The sequence below is a fragment of the Gorilla gorilla genome, chromosome 13 (genome assembly GCF_029281585.2).
Source record: "Gorilla gorilla gorilla isolate KB3781 chromosome 13, NHGRI_mGorGor1-v2.1_pri, whole genome shotgun sequence".
Lineage (NCBI taxonomy): Eukaryota > Metazoa > Chordata > Mammalia > Primates > Hominidae > Gorilla > Gorilla gorilla.
The window spans coordinates 89,346,702-89,360,437 of record NC_073237.2 but is presented as its reverse complement, the minus strand read 5'-3'; the positions used below and the strand labels follow the sequence as shown (position 1 = coordinate 89,360,437).

The 13,736-nt window shown below is 47.7% G+C and overlaps 1 protein-coding gene and 1 pseudogene across 3 annotated transcripts in view; one reads left to right on the top strand and one right to left on the bottom strand.

The window, feature by feature from the left end:
* Positions 1-1,900: 1,900 nt before the first annotated feature.
* Positions 1,901-8,737, bottom strand: LOC101150625 (putative spermatogenesis-associated protein 31C2; annotated as a pseudogene).
* A 4,466-nt stretch (positions 8,738-13,203) lies between these two features.
* Positions 13,204-13,736, top strand: part of ZNF484 (zinc finger protein 484) — a 37,279-nt gene continuing 36,746 nt past the window's right edge. For 2 of the 3 annotated variants that reach the window (XM_063696563.1, XM_063696561.1), the window contains exon 1: positions 13,211-13,390. The gene's annotated coding sequence lies outside the window, so the exon portion shown is untranslated. Of the gene's footprint in view, positions 13,391-13,736 lie in introns of all 3 variants that reach the window. The other variant, XM_019032996.4, reaches the window with a different exon arrangement.

Genomic DNA, 13,736 nt, shown 5'->3' with positions numbered 1-13,736 from the left:
TCCAGAGGTGTCTTGTCCACGTCGAACAGCCTGTGTTCTTATGTGCGACCTAAGAAATGACCTCAAGTTGCAACTTCTATTTAAATGAGAAGCAGAGGTCAAAAACTTAAAAAATTTGTAGCCTAGCCAAAAGGTCAAAAAGAAAAGCTGATTTTCAGGAGGAAAATTAGGGAACATTTAGAGTATTTGCATAAAAAAGAGCCCAGTGCAAATAGCCAAGTCAACGGGGAAAAGGCCTTGAAGGCATTTCAGAGACCTTTGCAGCAACCCTTGCTGTCACAGGCCCTGGGGCCTAGAAGAGATAAATGGTTTCCTGGGCCAGCTCCATGGCCTCCCTGCTGCGTGCATCCTCAGGACACTGCTGCCTGCATCCATGCAGCTCCAGCTCCAGCCATGGCTGAAAGATGCACAGGTACAGCTTGGGTCACTGCTTCAGAGGTGGCTCCAAGCCTTGATGGCTTCCACAGTGTTAAGCCAGCAAGTGCACAGAGCAAGAGACTAGAGGCTTGGGAGCCTGCGTCTAGACTCCAGAGGATGTACAGAAAAGCCTGGGTGTCCAGGCGGAAGCCTTTCCAAGAGGTAGAGCCTCATGGAAACCTTTACTAAGGCAGCAAAGAATGGACATATTGGATTGAAGCCCTCACACAGGGAGGCACCGTCCTCCAAACCCCAGATTCATAGACCCACCAACAGCTTACCCCCTCTGTGTGGAAAAGCTACAGGCACTCAACACCAGCCCTGTCCATGAGGGCAGCAGTGGGGACTGATCACTGCAAACCCACAGGTGCATATCTGCCCAAAGCCTTGGGAACCCAGCCCTCACACCCCTGTGCCATGGATGTGGGACAAGGATTCCAAAAGGATGATTTTGGAGCTGTAGGACTGAATGACTGGCCTGCTGCATTTTGGACGTTCATGTATCCTGTGAGTCCCATCAGTGTTTGTTTTTCTTTCAGGCAATTTTTCTTCAATTGGCTGGGAATGCTTACCCATTGCCTGTACAATCATTGTACCTTGGAAGTAGTTAACTTGCTTTATAATTCAGAGGCTTATGGGCAGAAGGGACTGTATCCTTGTCTCAGATAAAACTTTGGGCTTTGGACATTTGCTAGAATGAGTTAAGATTTGGGGGACTGTAGAGAAGGCACCATTGTATTTTGCAATGTGAGAAAGACATGAGATTTGAGTGGGCAGGGACAGAATAATATGACTTGGCTCTGTGTCCCACTAATGTGGAATTGTAATGGGAAATGTTAAAGGTGGGGGCTGGTGGAAGGTGATTTAATCATGGTGGAGAGTGGAGGTTGGAAGGTGGGGGTGTCGGGGAGAATTGGGGGGAATTATGGTGGCATTGGGGGTGAAAGACAGGGGTGGGGGCAGATCCTTCACAAATGGTTAAATACCATCTCGTTAATGCTGTCCTTCTGATAGTTCTCGTCATAATTTTGTAGCTGTGAGATTGAATACTGGTCTGCTGGGTTTTGGATGTGCATTGGGCCTGTGGTCCCATTTGTGTTATTTTTCTGGGAAATTTCTTCCCTTTGGATTAAGAAAGCTCACCCAATGTCTGTACCATTGTTGTACCTTGAAAGAAAAGAACTCCGTTTTAACTTCAGGGACTCATAGGCAGAAGATACTGTAGCCTTGTCTCAGATGAGACTTTGAACTTTTTATAGTTGAGTTAATGCTAGAATGAGTTAAGTCTTCTGGAAACTTTTGAAAAGGCATGATTGTATTTTACCCTGTGAGAAGAACCTGAGATTCAGAAGGGTCAAGGTCAGAATAATATGGTTTGGCTGTGTTTTGCTAGAAAAACTCATGTGAAATTGTAATCCCAAATTTGGGTGGTGAAGCCTGGTGGGAGGTGATTTAATCATGAATGGGAGGTGGGTGGGGGTGTAAGGAGAAAGGGGTTGGGAGGGTGGGGAGGAATAGCCTGGCCGTAGGGTGGTGGGAGGCTGGTGGATAGTAGGAAGGTGGAGTAACCTGCTGCAGGGGCAGAGGCTCATGGGAAACCTCTACTAGAACAGTGCACCTGTGGCTTTGCCGGCTTTAGCCCTCATGGATGCTTTCATGGGCTGGGCTGGTGTTAAGTGCCTGTACCTTTTCCATACTGAGGGTGCGGGTTGTTGGTGGGTCTATGAATCTGCGGTCTCTAGGATGATGGCCTGCTGCATGGGGCCTTCAAGCCCATATGTTCCTTCTGCACTGCCCTAGTAGAGGTATTCCAAGAGGCTCTGCCTCTGCATCAGTTTTCTGCCTGGAAACAGTTGGGGGTGGAGGTGAGTGGGGTGGTGGATCATTCACCAATGGTTAAGCACCTTCTTCTTGATGCTGACCTTGTGATACTGAGTTCTCATGAGATCTGGTTGTATAACAGGGTATGCTATCTCTTTCCTCTCTGTCTTGCTCCTACTCCTGCCATATGAAATATTTTATTGCTGCTTGTCTTTCTGGTATGATGGGGAGGCTTCCTGAGTTAGTTAGCCTAGCCAACTAAATCCCTTTTGTTATGATCATACAGAAAATTAGTACTGCGAAGTCAAGCTATGAAATGCCTTCAATGACTTTTCCCCACCGTGTTCTCTATTAACACTGGTCTTCTTTTTAATGCAAATATCTGAAGTCTTCTTGAAGTTTGCCCTGAAAATGGCCTTTTTTTTCCTTCTACATTGCCAGGCTGTGACAAAGATAGCTGAAAATATAAAAGCAGGTTCAGAAGTGGCTAACAGCCAGAGGGTGGAGAGTTTGGAGGACTTGGAAGAAGACAGGAAGATGAGGGAAAGTTTGGACCATTGTAGAGACTTGTTAAACAGTTGTGATTAAAATGCTGACAGAAAGAGGTACAGTGAAGGCCCTCATTGTTGCACCAGACACTTTTCAAGGTCTGTTGATCAATTTCTCTGTCTCTGATGGGACAACTCTGGCTCTTGAGGGTGGCTTGCTGACTGCTGGCCGCATAGCTCAGCATTCTGCTGTGTTCTGAGTAGAAGGGGTGCCTGTGGTTGCAGGGAAATCCACAGACTGGGGCTTGAAACTGCTGTTGGTGCTGATTTCGAGGCATGGCGCGCATGGCAAAGTGGTATTTTCTCCTCCAGTATCTGTCCAACTGCTGTCATGAGCCGCTGAGCTTCAGCACTGCTGCCGTACATGCATGATCAGTTTTTTACTGGCTTTTGGCTCTCGGCAGTGACTGGTGCTGGCTTGCTTTTTTTCTCTGATAAAAACCTCTGAAAAAATTGCTTGATGTTTTCTCCAAAGTGGCTTATTGAAGGAGGCTGTTTCTTTGATGGCAGTAGCTGGACGCCTTCATTCTGATGGGTGTCTTCTGTCTTCCTGCCTGGGGTAAGTTGAGGAGTCCTCAATCCTTGAAACATTTCTTCATGTTTATCTAAGTTGGGCTTCCTAGGGTTCTCCCTCTTGTGAGTAGGGGGAAACATCGGCCTTTGGCTCTGGCATGAACCTTGACAGTTTGGGTTTCTGGGCTCCTTGTGCCCCGGGTTGCTCCTTCTGGCTGCCGTGAGGTCACGTAGCTCCTGGGAAGCCTGCATGTTCCCAGTAGGCATGCTCTGGAGATGGCTCTGGGGCACTTGAGAAGCCAAATTCTCTGAAGCATGGGGCACAACAGATGCTTGCCCGTCTGGAAGGAGCACAACAGTGGCAGAAACTTGAGGCTGGGTCTCTGACTTCATGGCCATTCCAGGCTCAAATTCACTAACAACCTCCTCCCTAAGACACAGCTTTCTTGGATCTTGGGAGGCAGACATTCTAGGGAGGAGAGAGCTTTTGCTGGCCCCTGGAGCCTCAAAACCATGCACATCCTCACTTGTGGCTTGGAGGTTTGCCAACATACAGGTTGCCAAGGGGACTCTGGGTTGTGGCACTGCCTCCCTGGTCTCTCCCGCCCTTGAAGATTGGGCTCCTAAGCTCCTGCTCTGCTGGGTGCTGCCTGTGAGGCTGTATGTGAGGGGCTTAGATGGCCACCTGCCCTCCTGTCCAGCTGTAGGAGCCTTCAAGGACCCATGATCATTCCAAGATGGGATCCCTCGTGGGGCCCTCTGGAACTGCTTACATGCAGGTGAGGAGGCCTGAAGCCTCTCTGGCATGTGAACAGATGCTTTGGTCAGCACCTGCTTTCTCAGACTTGCCATTGGTGGCTTTCTAAGGAACGTGGCCACCTCAACTTTTGAGCCAGCCCCAGATTCACAGGTGGCTGAGGACGGACCGGCATGCTGTGTATTGCACAAGGATGAAACCAGTTTAAAGCACTGAATGGGCTTGAGGACCCTGAGGGGTAGACCCCACCTGTGTTTGGCCCAAAACCTCAAAATGTGGGCTCCCAGTACCTGTTGAGTACACTGCTCAAGGAAGGAAAGCACCTGGGGCTGTGTTCACACAGGCTTTCCCACTTTTTGGGGGTGCTAGATTGCTGGTTTTCATGTGGGTGTTGGACACGGGAAGAGCCTGGTTGACAGCAAGCCAGGATCGATGCATACTCACGGGGATCAAGCCCTCGGCCTGGCCCAACCTCTTACCCATGTGGGCTTTCAGGATGTTTTCTATATGATTCCTGTCTGTGAGTCTTAATAAATCCCTTCCGAGTCACTCCTCAAGGGCTTCCTCAAGTTCCTTTCTGACTCCTCAGAGGTCACCCCCAGAGTCTTCCCTGGGAAGCTTTCTATGCCCCTGGATAGATTTTGCGGGGCCTCACCCAGAATTTGCCCCAGATGTGGGCACAGGTCCCTCTCTAGCTGGAACTTCACCTTCTGTGCCTCCTTGCTGCTTTCACCTGTGGACATGGAGGACTGCCAGGACCTGGGTTTGCCCTTGGCCTGACTTGTCCCTGGCAATTCATCCCAAAGCTGCATCAGATCCAGAGACTCTTGAATCTTGCCCTGGTGTTGAATGAACCACTTTTCAATATGTTGCTCCAGAGTTCAGGACTGACTGGAAAGTTTTCAGGCAGAATGGGTGTCCCCTTTCCTGGGGAAGGTTAGGAGTGGAAACACTAAAGATGTCCTGAGATTTTTGGACCCTAGGGGGTAAAGCCAACCCACCTTCTAGTTGTTTCCTCAACAAAGGCCATTCAGGGTGCTGAGTTTCAGGTAGGGAGAGAGCTTGCACTTTATTCTGCGACGCAGGGCAAGCTACTCCAGTGTTCTTCATTGGGGATGGAAAAGCAGGAGATAGGACTGGGAAAGAGGATTGAAGATGGGCCTGAGCCATAGGTGTGGGCCAGAATTGGGGTGTGGATGAAATAAAGGGTTGGGACTCAGGCCCCAGATGGGACAGAGGCTGGGCCTGGAAAAGCAGTGGGGACATTGTAGTCTCCCTTTGAATTGGGCAGACATTGGACATTTCATTGATGTAAGGATGTAAGACCAGTCAGTGACCCAGGCATTAGCCACCAGAGATTCACTGTGCAGAGAGGGGAGGCCCCAGAAAAGCTGGCTATAATTCTTCTGAAAACTTTCCTGCAAGAGCCTAGGATCTGAGAGCTTCTGAGGACTGGGCAGCTATTTTGAGTTCTCTCCCATGTTCCACAAGGGTTTTGGGGTTGTGGTGTCCTGCTCAGCATCCAATGATTTAACCAAATTCCCCAAAGCATTCAAGTGCTTTTGTGGGCTGTTTTGGAAATCGTCCATCATTTTCTTTTTCCTCTCAAATGTTGATTTCTGTGACTTGTATCCCCACGACATCCTGGCCATCAGAGCTGAGCAAAAATGGTCTACCAGCTTCCATCTGACAGGTCTCTGGTGGGTGGCGGGAAAGATGATCTTGCTGGACTGAAAAATTGAAGACACACCAGGTTCTGGTAGTCTCCTGCCACCAGGAGAAGGCAGAAACTTGACTATTTGAGCCGCCAAGACCTGAGATGGCTGGGACAGAAGCTGCCAAATCCTCACGTGGAGACAAGCTTTGAGGGACAGTGCCCAGTGGAAATGCCACTGAGTCACAGTTAGATGGAGTTATCAGAGTGGAGTCCCACAGGTGAGGAGCAGTGAAGCCTTTTGGAGGAGGCGGAGAGCAGGCCAGAGGATCAGGAGTGCATGGTGGGTGAGGGAAAAGTGCAGGTGGCTCGGGTGAGGGATGTTCTAGGAGAAGGGAAGGTTCTGGTGGCTGGGAGGCACTTAGGGAGGAGACTGAGGTGGTCATTGGGCCTGGTGGTGGGGTGGAGGCCAGATCATGAGGATGCTTGGTTCGAGGATCCGGGGAAGCTAACAGGGAGAGAATGGGAGCAGCATCTTCCATAGGCTCATGAGAGGACTGGGAGGCTCTATCAGGTGCTCTTTTGCCCACCTCACCTGGGGGGTCTGGACCGGAGAGCTGACCAAAGTCACCTTTTTCAAGGTGTGGCCCCAGAAGGCTGCAGGAGACAGGAGGCACAAGCTGCAGCCAGGAGCAGGTGGGTTCGGAGGGCAGAGTGGGCGCTCGGGCCACAGCCCCTCCACCACCCCACACCCTGACTGCCCAATTCTCCTGCTACCCCTTGCCCCAGGCCTTTACTCTCATCCTCTGTCCCCCCGGTCTCCCCATCCCAGGTCAGCTCCAGGCTGCCTATGGCCCTGAGGTCACATCCCAGCCCTGGTAGGAAGGATGCAGGGAAGGGGAAGTGCCTCACCTCTGCAGTTGTGAAATCAGGTCCCAAGTCTCCTCCAGGCCTCTCAGGCACTCTCTACAAGCTGGAAATCAGACTGGGTTAGGGCAGTGAGGGAGGGGCTTGGGATCTCACAGGAGGCTGAGTGTATGTTTCTTTAGGGAAGACCATGGGGGAATTACTCACTGGAACCCACCCATCTGTGTCCAAAGCCACATGGCCCCGATGGTAATAGCAAGGCATGGAGGACAGGGCTTTGTCATTCACAAAGGGCTTCACAAACAGGCCCCCCACCCCCATAGTCCTCACAACTGCCCTGTGGGGAGAAAGGACTGGGGTGTTCTCAAAGAGGAATCAGCCTTAGCAGAGTTGAACAGCTGTTCCCAGGGAGCGGGAGGACCCTCACCCCCCTCCGCATCCAGGCAGGCATTGGTCTCCCCAGGACACACACACTGCCCCCTGCTGGGTAATGCTCAGTCCCTGACCCACCATGGCTTCATTCCGGCATGGAATCTGAGAAGGACCCGGGGTTCTGATTTCCTTCCTAGGAGCCCCCACCTCAGGCTTCTTCAACTGACTTCTTCAGAGTCAGTTCCCTCAGGGACAGACGAGATCAAATTAACTATAGTGTGCCCTGGCAGAGCCTTACCTCTGAAGACTGTGGTTTTTCATCCTGCCTCTGGGCATCCCCCTCTGCCCTACTGGACACTGGGAGACAAGATGACGCATGGAGACAAGATGACACTGGGAGACAAGAAATGGCGAGGAGCTAGGACCGGCTCTCCCTCTCCACCCCCAGCCCAGCCGCAGCACTCTGCACTCATGAACCGCATGGCTCTCTCTGTCTTGCTCAGGGAGCTCTGTGTGCTTCCTCCCATTCATGTTTAAATGGATGATAAACTGCTTTTCTTCTTAGAAAAACAGGAAGAAGGGGCCGGGCAAGGTGGCTCATGCCTATAATCCGAGCACTTTGTGAGGTCGAGGTGGGTGGATCACCTGAGGTCAGGAGTTTGAGACCAGCCTGGCCATGGTGGAACCCTGTCTCTACTAAAAATACAAAAACTAGCCAGGTGTGGTGGCGGGTGCCTGTAATTCCCAGCTACTCAGGACGCTAAGACAGGAGAATAGCTTGAACTCTGGAAGCAAAGGTTGCAGTGAGCAGATATCGCTCCATTTCACTGCAGCCTGTGCAAAAGAGCGAGACTCCATCTCAAAAAATAAAATAAAATAAAATAAATAAAAATAACACACGCACACACACACACACACACACACACACAGAGGGATTTTCAATATGAGGTCCACCATGGACGCCATCAGTCCCTGTTCCTCTGCTCCTGGAACACCCAGGCTCAGGCCCGCAGGCACCACTGAGCTGTCAGGTAGGATTCTGCTTCCCAGGAGACAAGAGGAGATGCCAGGCCCCGGTGGGAGGCCCTCGGGGGCCCAGCACAGGCCCCATATCACCCCACACAGAGGAGGCTGGGCCCCGAGCCACCTGCCCCAGGAAGGGGCTGATGAGCCAGGGCTTAGGGCCTGGCCTCGGACAGAGACCTCCCCTGTCTCACGAACAGAGACCTCCCCCGTCTCATGACCAGAGACCTCCCCCGTCTCATGACCGTTCCTGGCCGCTGAGCCCACGGGTTTGATTTTGCCTTCACGCCTCCTGCGCTCCCCAACAGATGGACTGAGGGCTTGGGATGGAAATCCCTGTACACAATCTACCCCTACCAACCCATGGCTGCCCTGCCTCTCCCTGGAAGCATGATGTTCCGGTCTCTCCTGAGACTTCCCATCGCAGAAGTCCCTCCACTGGATTTGGAAAAGTGGAACTAATAATAAAAAGAAAGGAGAGAATCAAGCTCTGTGGGTCTGGACTGAGGGCTCCTTACCTTTCTCTTCCTAGGCGATGGTGAGGGTGGGTCGTCACAATGGAGGTAAGATAAGTAGGGGAGTAACAGGAAGAAGAACCCCAGGGCAATCACCAAGGTGAGGAAGATATCCAACACCCATGGTGTGGAGCTGGGGGTGTTTAGTGATGAGGGACTAAGTAATTTTAGAGGAAAGGGAAGATTCTCCATGTGAATAGGTGCATTGCTTTCAAGCAACTGAGCTCTGGGCATCCCCGTGGAGACTAGGGACTGGAGCCCAGGCCTGCATCACAGAGCTGGGCCTTCACATCACAAAGGGCTCCTTTGTTGGGGAGGGGCAGTAGGAGGCGGAGGCTGAAGCACAGCCCCTCCCCACCCCCCAAGCCGGGGATCCCTCCACCCTCCCACCTTCCAGATCCCTCCTTCCTGCTAAGTTTTGTCAGTGATAGAACTCAGCCAATTTTCTATTCTTTCTCCCTGGAACACATATTACCTGATTCCTTTTATCTGTTGGAGTCGGTGGCTTGAGGTTACCTATTTTATGGCCCTTGAAAATCTGAAGTTGACTCTGAAATTTTGGCTATGTACCAGGGATTTTTATTCTCAGAATCTCATTTGTCCTCAACTCCAGCTTTCCCACACAATGTTTTTGTCTTATATCAATCCAGGGACAAAATGTAAAGTTATTTTACTCTTATTTAGTTTTGCAAATTTTGAATAGTAAGTTTTAAAAAATTATTTCTATCTCACTTTCCTTTTTTTTTTTTTTTTTTTTTTTTGAGATGGAGTCTCTCTCTGTCGCCCAGGCTGGAGTGCAGTGGCCCGATCTTGGCTCACTGCAAGCTCTGCCTCCCGGGTTCAAGCCATTCTCCTGTCTCAGCCTTCTGAGTAGCTGGGACTACAGGCGTCCGCTGCCACCACGCCTGACTAATTTCTTTTTGTATTTTTAGTAGAGATGGGGTTTCCCCGTGTTAGCCAGGATGGTCTTGATCTCCTGACCTCGTGATCTGCCCGCCTTAGCCTCCCAAAGTGCTGGGATTACAGGTGTGAGCCACTGCTCCCAGCCTTCTATCTCACTTTCAATCAAAGGGACCTACCCACATACAATTAAGATTTTTTTAAATTCTATTTATGTACGTATGTGTTTATTTTAAGTTCAGGGGTACATGTGCAGGACATGCAGTTCTCCTTTTTTTTTTTTTGAGACAGAGTCTCACTCTGTCGCCCAGGCTGGAGTGCAGCGGCGCGCTCTTGGCTCACTGCAAGCTCTGCCTCCTGGGTTCACGCCATTCTCCTGCCTCAGCCTCTGGAGTAGCTGGGACTACAGGCGCCTGCCACCGTGCCTGGCTAATTTTTTGTATTTTTAGTAGAAACGGGGTTTCACCGTGTTAGCCAGGATGGTCTGGATCTCCTGACCTCGTGATCCGCCCGCCTTGGCCTCCTAAAGTGCTGAGATTACAGACGTGAGCCACCGCAAGGGGCCTGCTGTCTTATTTTAATGTCTCTCTGGGCTTGATAATTTAAAAGGACTGACATTCCTCTGATAAAAGTTATTTTATTTTCTCATTTTCCATCAATATATCCTGTTCAGTGAAATATCTGTTCATGCCTTTAGCCCATTTTCTAATTGGATTGTTTTTCCTTGTTGTTGTTGTTGTTGACTTTTGAAAACTTTAAACAGTATTCTAGATATGACCTCTTTGTCAGATATGGTTTATCAGGTGTGGTTTGCAGTTTTCTCCCAGTTTTTACCTTGTCTTTTTATTAACAGGTTCTTATGCAGGGCAAAAGTTTTAAATTTTGATAACATCCAATTAATAAATTCTCATAATTAATTGTGCTTTTCTGGTGTCATGTCTAATAATTATTCATCAAGTCCTAGGACCTGAAGAATTTATCATTAAATTTCATATTTTTACATTGAGATCTATGATCTTTTTTTTTCTTTTTTTGAGAGGGAGTCTCGCTCTGTCACCCAGGCTGGAGTGCAGTGGCGCCATCTCAGCTCACTGCAAGCTCCACCTCCTGGGTTCACGCCATTCTCCTCTCTCAGCCTCCCCAGTAGCTGGGACTACAGGCACCTGCCACCACGCCCAGTTAATTTTTTTGTATTTTTAGTAGAGACAGGGTTTCACCTTGTTAGCCAGGATGGTCTCGATCTCCTGACCTCGTGATCCACCCGCCTTGGCCTCCCAAAGTGCTGGGATTACAGGCGTGAGCCACCACGCCCGGCTGATCCTTTTTTTTTAAAATAAAGACATGAGGTTAGATTGAGGTTCATTGTTTTGTCTATGGTGTCTAACTGCTCCAGAACCACTGTACCATTGAATTGATATTGCACCTTTTTCAAAAGTCAGTTGGTTGTACTTGTATGGAAATATTTCTGAATTCTCAATTCTGTTTTATTGAACTGTCTATACCCCTGCCAATACCACACTGTCTTGATTTCTGTAGCTGTGTAAAAAGTTAAAAAATTGGGTAGAATAATTCCTCCCACTTTATTCTTCTATTTCAGACTTGTTTTGTTGAGCTGTATCATAGAAAAAACTATTCGTGACACCTGTTAAAAAATAGTAAGACAAACGTTATTCAGAGGGATTATTGCAGTGGATATAGAGATTACTGCAATAGGGTCTTGCAGTAATCTCCAGTTTCCATATATTCAGGTTTCCCTCTGAATAGAAATGTTATAGCCACAGAGCAGGGTGGAGGGGTGGTAGTGTACAGAAAATTACCAATAGGAGGGAATCTGGCTAAACTGACCTCACAGAATTCTTGCTGAAGCCATGCCAGAGTGATCAGATATCACCTGGGGATGGTAGACAATAAGAAAACCAATTAGATATCAATGGTGATCAGATACGAAGATGGAGGATTCTGACTAAATTGCCTTGCTAGGATTCTTACTAATATTGGGCAATTCATAGACAACACAAAAGCCCAAAAGCCAGGGTTTAGTTGACAAGAGAGTTCAAAGGAGCATGGCTAGAGTCTGGTTATGGAGAGAATTTTTGTCAGCTAGCTGGGTCTTCCAGAGCTGTGTAGAATAAAAATGATGAGCACAGACATATTTTCCTTCTTCCCAAACTGAACAGGAAGGCATTCAGTCTTTTTCATCTTTTAGTTTGATGTTAGCTGTAGATTTTTTTCTAACTTAAAAGTTAGAAAGTATACCTCTGTTCCTAATTCCTGAAAGTTTTTTTTCATTATAAATGGGTGTTGAATTTTCTCAAATGCTTTTCCTGCATTGATATAATCATGTAATATGCTTATCTTTAGCTTGCTAATGTGGGGGGTTACACAAATTGATTTTTGAATACCAAAACAACTTTTTATTCCTGGAATAAATATCACTTGTTCATGGTTTGTAGTTATTTTTATATATTGTTGAATTATTTTTGCTATTATTTGGTTGAGAATTTTTCCATCTATATTCATGAAGAATACTGATTTCTTTTCTTCTTCTTCTGTCTTTAGCTCTGATATCAGAGTAACACTGGCCTCATGAGTTGGGATATCTTTCTATTGTCTTCTTTCTATTCTTTATTCTGGAAGAGACTGGATATAATTCGTGTTAACCTTTAAATGTTTGTTAGAATTCTCTGATCTAGCTATCCAGGCCTGAAGATTTCTTTTTCAGATATTTCAAATTATGACTTCAGTTCTAGGGCTATTCAACATAACTATTTCATGTAAGAGAGAATTTGTGCTTTTTCAAGAATTAATGCATTTCGTCTATGTTGTGAAATTTATGTTTGTAGAGTTGTTTGTAGTATTCTCTTTATTCTTTTGATTTCGTCATGGTCTACAGTGGTATCTCCTGTTTCATTCTGGATATTGATATTTTGTGTCTCCTCTACAGATTTGTCAATTTTATTAACATCTATAGAACGAGCTTTTGTTCATCGGTTTTTCTCTATTTTTCTTTTTACATTTTATTGAGTCATCTTCTTATCCTTATTATTTCCTTTCTTTCACTTGCTTTAGGTTTATTTTGCTCTTCTTTTTCTAGTATGTGAGTGAGCTTGGTTATTGCTTTGAAATTTTTTTCTTTTCTAATGTAAGCCCTTAGTGGTATACATTTTTCTCTCACCACTGATTTAGCCACATCCCACAAATTTTGATATGTTGTATTTCACTGTCATTCATTTCAATGTATTTTAAAAATTCATTCACTTTCACTTTCATTCATTTCAATGTATTTTAAAAATTTGAGACTTTCTCTCTGAACAATGGATTATTTAGCATGTGTTTTCACGTGTTTGGAGATTTTCCTTTTATCTTCCTGTTATTGATTTCTAGTTTAATTCTATTGTGTTCAGAGAACAAACTGTATGATTTCAGTTGTTTTAAATTTGCTGAGATTTGTTTTATGGCCCAGGTTACTTCACATCTTGCTAAATGTCCCATCGACACGAATAAAATGTGTATTCGGCTGCGTTTGCGGTGTTACATAAATGCTGATTAGTTCCTGTTGATTAACAGTGTTGTTGTGTCCACAGAAGCATTGGAGAAAGACTGTAACCTGAGGTGATAGGCTTTGATTGTGTCCTGGCTTAGTATGATGGGACACACCTCTGCTTGCTTCCTTTCCTTTGGACAACCCTCAGCCCCTCAGTCTCTACATGACCTCAACATGGCCGCCCACAGGCCAGAGTGTCTACATGGGCGCCGCCATACTGGCGCCCAGCCTAAGCCGCTGAAACGGGAGCCTGTTTGGCAAAGCGCCATGTTGATTACTGGCAACCTTCAGGCCATGAAGACTGCTGAGCATGCGCAAACCCAGGCAGCGCTGTAAGAAGTACCTCTAGGCCTGGGAGGCATTGAGAAAAAGGAAGTGGGTCCTGTTCTGGTTCTTGCGACTAAAGTCACCTCCCGAGGCAAATGACCACTGTCCTGAGAGGACGTGGGTGAGGGGCAGGTGAGTAGAGGGATGGCAGCATCTGTGGACTGAGCAAGAAGAATCTCTGATGTCTGTTCTGAGCCTTCCGGTCAGTGATGGGGTCGGTCAGTGGATGGAATAGTGGAAGTCGGAGCGATCTCTGATGGTGGATCTGAGGGAGGAGTGAGGGGGCATTGAGGGGTCTCTGGTGGTGGATCTGCAGGCGGAGTGAGGACGGATTGGGGGTCTCTGTCTGGTGGTTGATCTGAGGGCAGAGTGAGTGCGGACTGTGGGGTTGTGGGGGAGGATGACTGTGGGAACTAAGGAGGGATCTGAGGAGTGTGAATGATGCACATCTTAATTAGTTTCCTCTCTTTTATACGTA